Here is an 11,812-nt window from a genome sequence, read left to right on the forward strand (position 1 = left end):
CCCTGAATCCCTACAGATCTCTAGGAGACGATGAAGGAAATCAAGCGTCCTCCTCTCTAGCGGTAATCTACATAGCATAACTATGACGATACTCCTTAAAACTCCAAGCTTGCTATTTGAGGAGGAGAAGGGGGGTAGAGAATAAGAGAGGCAACCTAAAACGACTTTAGTAGATGAACCATTAGTTCCCTCCTAAGCTGTGGTTTCTAGGGCATATCCCCAGAATGAGATGGGTAGGTCAACGAAACTCATCATGGACCGTACCATGTCTGATAACGTACGATTTCTCCTTTCAGAGATACCATTGAGCTGAGGTGTATAAGAAGGTGTCCATTGGGATAATATCTCATGGTCCTTGAGGAACTAAGTAAACTCTGTACTTAAATACTCACCTCCTCGATCTGATCGAAGAGTTTTGATACTCTTTCCAGTCTAGTTCTCCACCTTATTCTTATACTCTCTGAATTTCTCAAAGGCCTCGGACTTGTACTTCATTAAGTACACATATCCATACCTTGAGAAATCATCAGTAAAGGTAATGAAGTAGGAGTAACCACCAATGGCATGAGTTGACATGGGTCCACATACATCACTATGTATGAGTTCCAACAGCTCAGTGGCTCTCTCTCCAATTCCACTAAATGGAGAGTTGGTCAGTTTTCCACGAAGGCAAGGCTCGCAAGTTGCATATGACACATAGTCGAATGGATCTAGATATTCATTATTTAGCAACTTTTGAATCCTTCTATCATGGATGTGACCTAGCCTACAATGCCACAGGTATACACTGTTTATCTCATCTCATTTCCTCTTAGACACATTTACATTCATGATATGTGGAGTAGTGTCTAATATAAATAAACCATTATGCAATGTTCCTTTCATAATGATCTTATCATCTAATAATATCAAACAACCATTGTTCTCAAAAACTAATTTATATCCACTAACTGTCAAACATGAAATGGAGATAATATTTTTAATAATAGAAGGAACAAAATAACATGCATCTAATGCAATAAAAGCTCCACCAGGCAGATGTAGGGCGACCTCGCCAATAGCTACTACAGCAACTTTTGCTCCATTACCCATCTTGAAGTTCATCTCGCCTCTCTCTAGTCTCCTAGGCCTTGCCAGAATCTGCAACAAATTGCATATATGATAAGCACTACCGGTATCCAATACCCATGTGTTATCATAAGAGTCTGACAAATGGAGACTGATCATGAATGTACCTGAAGCTTCATCAAGCTTTTGTTTCGCCCTTTCTGCAAGGTACTCTTTGTAGTTCCTCTTCCAGTGCCCATCTTTACCATAGTGGAAGCACTGGCCTTTGTCCTTTGCTGGGTCTTTCTTAGCAACCTTTGCTTTACCTGGTCTGCCCTTGCCCTTTCCCTTCTTAAAGGACCTTTCTGCTTTCCTTTTCTTTCTGGTCTCACTAGTGTAGAGAATTGGCTTCTCTTTCTTAATAGTACTCTCTACCTCCCTCAACATATTGAGGAGCTCTAGGAGAGTCACCTCAAGCTTTTTCATATTAAAATTCATTATGAACTGTGAAAAGGAATCTGGTAGGGACTGAAGCATAATGTCCACACACAGGTTATCCTCTAGAACATGGTTTGCAGTACCGGTCCATACCGCCCGGTACGGGCGGTACGTACCGGTCCGACAGGCTTCCGGTACGCGGATCGCCTGTTACCGGTCCGGTACTATAGCAGTACTGTAGTAGTGCTACAGTGCTCGGCACGCCTGAATATACCGCTCGGTACACCTGGGTGTACCGAGCGGTATACCGTACCGTACCGGTACCAAGCCTAGGTCGAAACTCCGGTACGGTACGGTATTGCGAACCTTGCTCTATAACCATTCCTAGACCTGTGAGTTTCTCTATCCACTCAATCATCTTTAGGACATGGTTCTGAACCGGTGTCCCCTTAGTCATCCTAGCGTCGAAGAGGCACTTGGATATCTCATATCGCTGAGTCCTTCCTTGTTCCTCAAACAATTTACGGACATGTAGGAGAATGGATCTAGCATCTATCTTTTCATGTTGTCTTTGTAACTCAGGAGTCATAGAGCCCAACATATAGCACTGAGCAAGAGTAGAGTCATCAATGTACTTCACGTAGCGAGCGATTTCATCCTCGCTTGCCCCTTCTTCGGGCGTAGGCATCACTGTATCAAGGATGTACACGATTTTCTCCGTCGTGAGAACAATTCTGAAGTTATGGAGCCAATCCATATAATTTGGACCAGTGAGGCGGTTGAGATCAAGTATGCCACGTAAGGGATTTGAAAGCGACATTTTCTGAAAATAAAGATGCAGTAGAAATGAATAACATGTAGATTTTGTAAGAAATAAACTATCAAGATTTGGACTTATATCTTAATATGCTCCCACTATTTTACTAACGAGTCACGCGACACCCTCAGCACATGAAACGGAAGTCTCCGGCAAACTTCTAGTGGGGATCAGGATCCAATCAGCGTCTTAGTATAACCTCGAGGGACTCGACCAATCACACTAAGCCTAAAAGGTAGGCAACTCTTACCGATCACAACTCCTTGTGATTCCCGTCCTGTTCGACCTCCGAATCACCATAGTCTCGAGGGACTCGACCAACCATGATGCTCGGTTAAGTCAACACCTTCGTTACAAGATGAGTCTGATTTGATGATATACCCTCGAGGGACTCGACCAAGCATACCATGTCCTTAGGTCACCGATGACATCTCTATGTCGTAAGCAAGATAGTGAATAACGATATAGGTGAGTCTCGAGGGACTCGACCAACTCAACCTACACCGGGAATCGATTCCTACTTATAACGATGGAAGGCCACGTGGGTCAATCTAATTGCCTCACGTTTACCGACTTAATATTATCGAGAGAGATGTTTCTATGATTTGGTCTCCTAATATGACATGTCACACATATACATATTTAATATATATCTACATCGCATGCAAATATATATATATATCTAGTATGTGTATAAGCAATCACACCAAATGATCATAGACCACAACCTAATGTGATTAGGCCCGAGCTAGTAGGCCTAATCACTCACATCAAGATCTATGTGTGCAACGGTGCATCTCCATGCCCTGTGATCATCTATCTCATCCTTGTTGGTTTCGTCGACATCTCGATGCATCTTCATGCATCGTGATTGTCCATCTCGTGGGTCCCGCTATCGCATCCACGCTCCTGCTGCGCCTCCTCATATGATTACAACTTAATCATAGGTATGTAGGCCCGACAATAAACGAGAAATATAATGGAGGCTCGCAGACCCCAATAATAATAATCACAAGTATACATGGTCCATGATCATCCGTCCACACATCATACATCACATGTATAAATAATCATCATGTATGACTACTAGATAATAATAAAAATAATAATCAACTAAAGTTTTTAATTAATTAGTATTTTATGAAATCAGGGACATATAGGGAATTTCTTAATTCCTAGGAGTATTTTCATAATTTAGATAAAAGACAGAAATAGAATTTCTCAAATTCCGAGGGGCAAAATTGTCTTTTACCCAGAAAACCCTAATGCCCTCATCCTCCCCTGCTGCTACTACTACCGTCGCCTCTACCACCTTACCGGCGACGGGCTGTGCAGCGGAGGGCGGGGTCGCTGCCCTCGCCTGCAGGTGGCATGCCCGCTGGCGACGCTGCCCCTGCAGTTGGGCGCCCCCGCAGGCGTTGCCGCCTCCGCGGGCGGGCGCCCCTGTGGGCGTCATCCCCTCCACGGGCGGTTCTGCCCGCGAGGCAACGCCCGCAGGCGGTGTTGCCTCCTTGGGCGACCGCTCCTGTTGGGGTTTTGCCCGCGGGAGTAGCAGCCACAAGCGCCACTGCCCTGCATCGCGTCACCATGCGAGAGCAATGGCCGTAGGCGCCGCTGCCCTTGCAGCTGCTGTTGCAGGCTGCCTGCCTGCACGCAGATGGCAGTGCTACCATCTGCAACGGCAGCGAGGGCAGCAACAGTTGCTGCCCTTTTCGCTTTTGCGTCAACGATTTTGACATCAAAAGCTTCTCCAAAACACAACACACGCAGTTTAAAACCAATCTATCGCATGAACAACCTGGCTCTGATACCACTGTTGGGAAAATCTTTGGGGGCGACATCACATGCGTAGCGGAAGAATATGAAAAACAAAATCTCCGATTCCCAAAGAGATGTTCGTCGTCGTGCGAAGATTGGTGCGTAAAATTCACGAAACTGAAAAACTACGTATATAATAGATTGTGTTACCTAGGGAGATCGTATATCCTTGTTTCCTTGCAGATCCTTAGGAGAGGGTGTAGGAGGTCAAGCGTCCTCCTCTCTAGCGGTGATCCACACAGTAGGGCTGCGACGACGCTCCTCAAAACTCCAGGCCTGCTTTGAGGTGGAGAGGGGAAGGAGAATAGGAGAGGCAAGCAAAGGCTCTAGCCTATGAGGCTCTGAATCCCTCCTATTTATAGAGGTCCCCTGTCAAACCCTAATGGATCCTCGCCTAGTGGGTATTGGATCTGCATCCAATAACCCAAGCCTTTTAGATTAGTTGATCTCTATCCAATAATCTCTCATGGACTCTTATTAGATCTCGTCCATGGGATCCAATAATTCAGGAGCTTATTGGATATCCAATAAGATAAGGGCTCCGTCGGATATCTCATATCCGAACCTCTACTCATCGAAATGCCTACCATATGTGTGTGACCCTTAAGGCCCAATATCGAGCTGGCCGTGAGTCATACCTATCAGAACTCCTTCGAACTCAGTGAATTATTATCTCTATAATAATTCACTTGACTCATCGGCTACGGATGTACTAGGCCACTACGTCGTAATCCCTAAACGATATAGGGGAATCCAATCCATTGGACCTATCTGTCCTTAGTTACCATGTACCTATAGTCCCTCATCCATCTAATATCCCAGAGACCATATATCGAGCATGGTGCTATCAGACCCATACGGTTTCTACTCAAGTCTTGCTCTAATTAGATTCTCCCGGAGAACTCTTTCTCTCTCAACCCGAATGACCTTGGCCAGGGATTTGTTTGAACAAGAACACATGTGATATTCCTCTCATGACGCCGAGAGTGGATAATCCTCTATCGACACTCAATAGCCCTCGTAAGGTCGACTACCACTCCTAATGACCAACTGTACTAGATTTAGGACAACCAAACCTATAAGTCTGGTATCAAAGAGTGGAGCACTCATATAGGATATCCTTGGTATCTCAAGTCTAAGGACCAGATATACCATTAGGACTATGGAATCGTTGTCTGACAATAAGGCATCATCAACCATCCAGCATTCCGTAAGCAGATCAATCAGTGAACTGATTCTCCAATGAGCACCTGTACTATATCCCTAGTGTCCCTACACGAGCATCTATGAGACCCACTGTATCCATCATATGGACGGGTATACAGCACACCAGTTTGTCCAGTTATCACGATGTCCCTCTCGAGTAACCTATGACCGGGATTATTTAGGATATGTGTTTAAAGGTGAATCGATCTCATTTTCGTGATCTCATCACGATCTGATTCCTATTGCACAAATCCAAGGACATAAAATATATATATATAAATATATATATATATATATATATATATATATATATATATATATATATATATATATATATATATATATATATATATATATATATATATATATATATATATATATATATATATATATATATATATATATATATATATATATATATGCCAAAATATAATAAGCAAAAAAGATTCTGTATCAAGTCACACATGTCATCACTCACGTGATTGGCTTGCTGGGCACCTATGACTAGCAGAGGGAGCATTGGTGGGAATAAAGGGCATTACCAAAAATTCATAGTGGTCATTGTATGTTTGAAAGGCGATTTTCGGTATGTCTTTTTCGCACACTCGTATTTGATGATACCCAGATCGAAGGTCCAGCTTTGTAAAGACTTGTGCTCCCTTTAATTCATCAATCAATTCATCTACTACTATAATATGGTATTTATCCTTGATGGTTATGTCATCAAGAGCTCGGTAATCAACGCACATTCGCTATGTTCCATCCTTCTTTCGTATGAGGAGCACCGGTAAAGAGCAGGGGCTGCAACTTGGCCGAATAACTCATGTTTTGAGCATCTCTTTTACAACCTTTTTTATTTCATCCTTCTGGAGATGTGGATACTGATATGTCCAAGTATTTGCTGGAGGTTTACCCGAAAAAATTTGGTTAGACTCGGCGGTTGTCTAATTCTAAATTCTGCAAACAAAGCACACAATTTGTCCTCCAAGTGTGATTCAAGCCGCGATTCAATCCAAGATTCCAATGCTTCAAATTTGGCATCAATTGGATCTTGAGAAGCCATAGCATATGCCTATAGATCATAGATGTCCCTGTCTTTTTTCTGTTGATAGGTTAATGGCATGGGGTGGTGGAAGGTTCAGAAAAATTGAGAATCACGGAAAGGTACTACAGTAGATTTTTACGTCTAAAGTGTAGCAGATTGGACGTCAAAGGTCAGTGGTTTATATTAAGAATTTTTTGATGAAAGTAAAAGGAAATATGCTCTTAGGAAGTATCAAAGTTGTTATAAAAATTTCGTAGAGATTTGGACAGAAAAATCGTAGTAGCAAGATCAAACAATCTATACTATGCGGTTAGAATTCTACAGTGCATCTTTCATCGTAGAGATGAAAACTTTACGACGAAAAGTTTATGCAGCAATATAGGAACTTTTTTTTTTTTAGATTTTTGAATAAGGATAACTAAATTGTAGTAGCAGTAAGATAGGAAACCAGAACCTGTTGCAATTCACGGGGAGATCAAAGGATGATCCACGGTGGTGGAGATGACGGCAGAATTCAGTGATGATCTTTTAAGCAATTGTGGGAATTACTTTAGGTGGTTTTAGAGGGCTGATGGATGGCTATAGAAGGGCAGTGAGATGTCAAGAATGCTACTCTGATACCAAGTGATAGAACCCTTACAGATTCTAAGCTTGGGGTTGATCTCTTTAGGGGATTGGCCTTCTTGGAACTCTATAGGGGTTCCTTCCTCTAGGTTGCTCAAAGGTTGCTAAAAAGATTCATCTATTCCTTCAGAAAAGAGGATGAATATATGACTATTTATAGGGTTTCTAAACCCCAACTCCTAATAGGACTCCTACTCAAGACTCCTACTTCTAACCAACTCCTAGTGCTTCTCTAAGCAGTAACCTCCAAACTAATCCTAACCTTTGCTGGCCTCTTCACCTCTTTAATAGGGGTCGGCTAGGTAGGTTTTACATGAATGTCCATTTCAATGAAACTCAATTAGGGCTGTCCTAGCTAGAGTCCTAATACTCTCTTTATGCTTTTTCTTGTTATTACTATCTAATTTAGTTACTCACTACCCTTACTCACATTCTAAGTTAAACGCATTATTGGTACAGGTTTCATCGATTGAAATTTTGAAATCGGGGTTTTATTTTGAAAGCACTAATTCACCCCCCACCCCCACCCCTCCCCCCCCCCCCCCCCCCTCTTAGTGCCTTTACGATCCTAATACTTCTGATATGTATAACTCATGGCCAGCTTGATATTGGGCCTAGAAGGTCACACACATATGGTAGATGTTGCGATGAGTAGGGATTCGGATATGAGATATCCACTAGAGCCTCTATCTTATTGGATATCCAGTAAACCCCTGAATTATTGAATATTATGGATAAGATCCAATAAGAGCTAATAAGAGATTATTGGGTAGAGGTCCACTAATCCAAGAGGCTTGGATAGTTGGATAGAGATTTAGTACCCGATAGAGCAAGATCCATTAAGGTTAAGTAGATAAGAACCTCAATAAATAGAAGGGAACCAAATGTGTATAGGCTAGACCCTTTTTGGTTGCCACCACCTATTCTCCTTGTAGAGAAATCTAGGAGTGACATCACATGTGCAATGGAAGAACATAAAACAAAATTCTCAAATTTCCCAAAATATGTTTATCATCGTGCGAAGATTGGCACGCAAAAACCCACAAAACTAAAAACTACGCTTGAGATAGTTGTGTTACCTAGGGAGATCATATATCCCTGAAATCCTACAGATCTATGGGAGAGGATGAAAGAGGTCAAATATCCTCCTCTCTAGTGGTGATCTACATGGCAGAGGCTGTAAAGATGCTCCTCAAATTGTTGCCTAAATCTTCGCACCTGTTGGTTGAGGAGGAGAAGAGAATAGGAAGTGGTAACCAAAAAGACCTAGCCTATGACTCTTTGGTTCTCTCCTATCTATAGAGGCCCCCTATCAACTTAACCCTAATATATCCTACCCTATTGGGTATTGGATCTTCATCCAACTATCCAAGCCTCTTAGATTGATGGATTTCTATCCAATATTCTCTTATAGCTCTTATTGGATCTCATCCATAGGATCCAATAATTCATGGGCTTATTGGATATCCATTAAGATAGGGACTTCGGTGGATATCTTATATCCAAACCTCTATTTGTCGCAACACCTACCATATGTGTGTGACCCTCTAGGCCCAATATCGAGCTGGCCATGAGTCATATATATCAGAACTCATTCTGGCTTAGTGAATTATTATCTACATAATAATTCGCTTGACTCATCGATTGTAGATGTACTAGGTCACTACACCGTAGTCCCTAGATGATACAAGGGAATTCAATTCTTTGGACCTATCTATCCTCAGTTATCATTTACCTAGAGTCTCTCATCTATCTAATATCCTAGAGACCATATATCGTGCATGGTGCTGTCAGGCCCATACGGTTTATCCTCGAGTCTCGCTTTAATCGGATTCTCTTAGAAAACTCCTTCTCTCTCTCTATTTGAATGATCTTGGCCAAGGATTTATTTAAGCAAGAACACATGGGATATTCCTCTTATGATACCGAGAGCGAATAATCCTCTATCGACACTCAATAGCCCTCGTAAGGTAGACTACCACTCTCGATGACCGGTTGTACTAGATCTAGAACTTTCAAGCCTATAAGTCTGGTATCAAAGAATGGAGTACTTATATAGGATATCATCCTTAGTGTCTCAAGTCTAAGGTCCAGGTACACCATTGGGATGACAAAATCACTATCTAATAATAAGGTATCTTCAACCATCCAACATTCTGTGAGCAGATCAATTAGTGAATTCATTCTCCAATGAGCACCTGTATTGTAGCCATAGTGTCCCCACAAGAGCAGCTATGAGACTAGTCACCTCCATTATATGGATGAGTATACAACACACTAGTCTGTCTGATTATCTCAATGTTCTTCTCGAGTAACCTATGACCAAGATTATTTAGGGTTTGTGTTTAAAGGTGAATCGGTCTCATTATAGTGATCTCATCAAAATATGATTCCCATTACATAAATTCATAGACATCACAATATATTTATGCATCAAGCAATATAAAGTGAGAAAATATCATAATAATAATAAGCAAAAAGACTACGTGTCATCACTCACGTGATTGGCTTGTAGGGCACCTATGACTAGCACTACTCCCTCTCTTTCCTCCTTAGTCAACAGCCCCAATTGGGGCCGTGTGGAGAGCAGGAAAGGTCGACCCCTTCTTGATCACATGTTGCATATAGAGAGGAAGATCGTGCAATGATTTGAGGAACGTCTTCGCCGCATCTGTCATGTGAATCACCACTAGAGATGAGGACATCTAACCTCCTTCATCCTCTTCTATAGATCTAGAATTTTTTAGGGATATATGATCTCCCTAATAATATATCTTTCACATATGCGTTTTTTTGTTTTGAGAACATTTTTCTACGAAAAATATGAGATTTCTGTTTTTTATTCTTCTACTACACAGGTAATGCTATCCAAGATTTCTCAACACCTTTTCCTCAACAAAATAATTTTTTTTTTTAACTTAAACTATATATCATTATATTAATAATTTATTATGACTCAACATTCCACGTAAGTAGATTTTAACATCTGTTAACTTAGACTTGATGAGAGGAGCTTATATGTTACGTTTTTTAAAATGTATGAGTTATTTTAGACACAAATAAAATCATAAAGGCTTAAGTTGTCCATGACCAAAATCACATGGGCCAAAATAGATTTTTTTTTTATTTAAATTATATATATCATTATATTAATAATTTATTATGAGTCAGCATGTCACATAAGTAGACTTTAATATTTATTAACTCAGACTTGATAGAAGGGACTTATATACTACGTTTTTAAAAATGTATGGGTTATTTTATATACAAGTAAACCATAAGGGCTTAAGTGGTCCATGACTAAAACCACAAGCGTTAAAATGAACCTTATCACATTGAACAATATCGATATGCACCATGCTTCTAAAAGATTAAACAATGCGATCATCATTGGTTGTATCACATACTATTTAATCCTTATGGGAAATCCTTTATCATTGTAAGCTTTCTTAGAAGTTTCAATTATATAATATTCTTTACAAAATTAACGAGTAGTAACATTATGATACCTAATAGCCACCAGAGTATAGAAATCTTAAAAAATCAAAATGATACTTTTTCTCTCCAAACCTACTATAACTACCTCAAAGGATATTTAAATTTATAATTTAATATTAACATCAAGAAAAACTCTTAAGTATCGTCCTTCTTCCCTTAAAATATTTGTCATAGTGTATTTTAATTTGTTGGCTATTTGACAACAGATGTAAAATCATTTGATAATTTTTGATCCATTTTTTATTAGCATAGTATGGTGATGGTTAAAGAAAAACATGATTGTCCATTTGTCCTTAAGTTTAGATATTCAATTGAAACTTTCGTTATAATTTTCTTAAAACTTAAAACTTTTGTATGTATTCATCAAACTTATATATAGTAGTAGCCCTAGTAGCAACCTAAAAAATATTTGTACTATTTCTATCTCATAAATTGTTCATGAATCATCTAATAACCATGATTTGCTTTTGGGTATATCTCCTTTGTAACCGAAAGAATTCTTAAGCTACAATCACTAATATTGGTTAAGTTTTTACAATTAACAACCCTTACTTTCCAATGATATAGGAACCATTTCCATAAATTTCTACTTATCCGGATCGTAATAAATGCAATTGAAAATAATTAATTAGCACCATTAATAGTTGTAGCCATCGTCAAAGAACTAAAATGTTTGCCCAATAAATATGCGGCATCAAAAATATATCACATATATCTCACAAAACTTATAAGGCATTTCTTTGAAATGCCAAAAAATCTTTGAAATTGATTTTCTGATGTAATTACCATTTCAAATATGAGGTCACCACTTAGTTAAGTATAATCTCACACGCAAAATAATTATTTTTATTAAATATAATAACTTTTAATCTCTTTTAAATATCTATAATAATTATCTTTGAAATATAATGTCAAATCTTGAACTTTAATATGATCTGTAATGAAATAATTAATGTATTATTTATGTTTCTATTAAGCTTGACAAATTACATCGATTCTCTTTAGTAAACTTCATAATTTTGAAACTTTTGGTTCCACCATGAGCTATTATCATTTATTTGCAAATGAAAACTATACATTTATAACTATTAGTTGCAACATGCTTGATTTCAAAATTTCTTCAAATTGCATATCTTACAAGGTTTTCTTGAATTTTTTTTTAATCTCAAAATACCTATAGAAATTTCAAATTATGTTAAATATTATTATATATCATAAATAGGCCACTTTAGAAATTAAAATAATTAGGAAAATCATATATATGGTCTATATCTGACCAACAAAAAGATCGTTCAAAACAAATTCATCATCTTCAGCAC

Source organism: Musa acuminata, chromosome BXJ3-8, assembly GCF_036884655.1.
Source record: "Musa acuminata AAA Group cultivar baxijiao chromosome BXJ3-8, Cavendish_Baxijiao_AAA, whole genome shotgun sequence".
Lineage (NCBI taxonomy): Eukaryota > Viridiplantae > Streptophyta > Magnoliopsida > Zingiberales > Musaceae > Musa > Musa acuminata.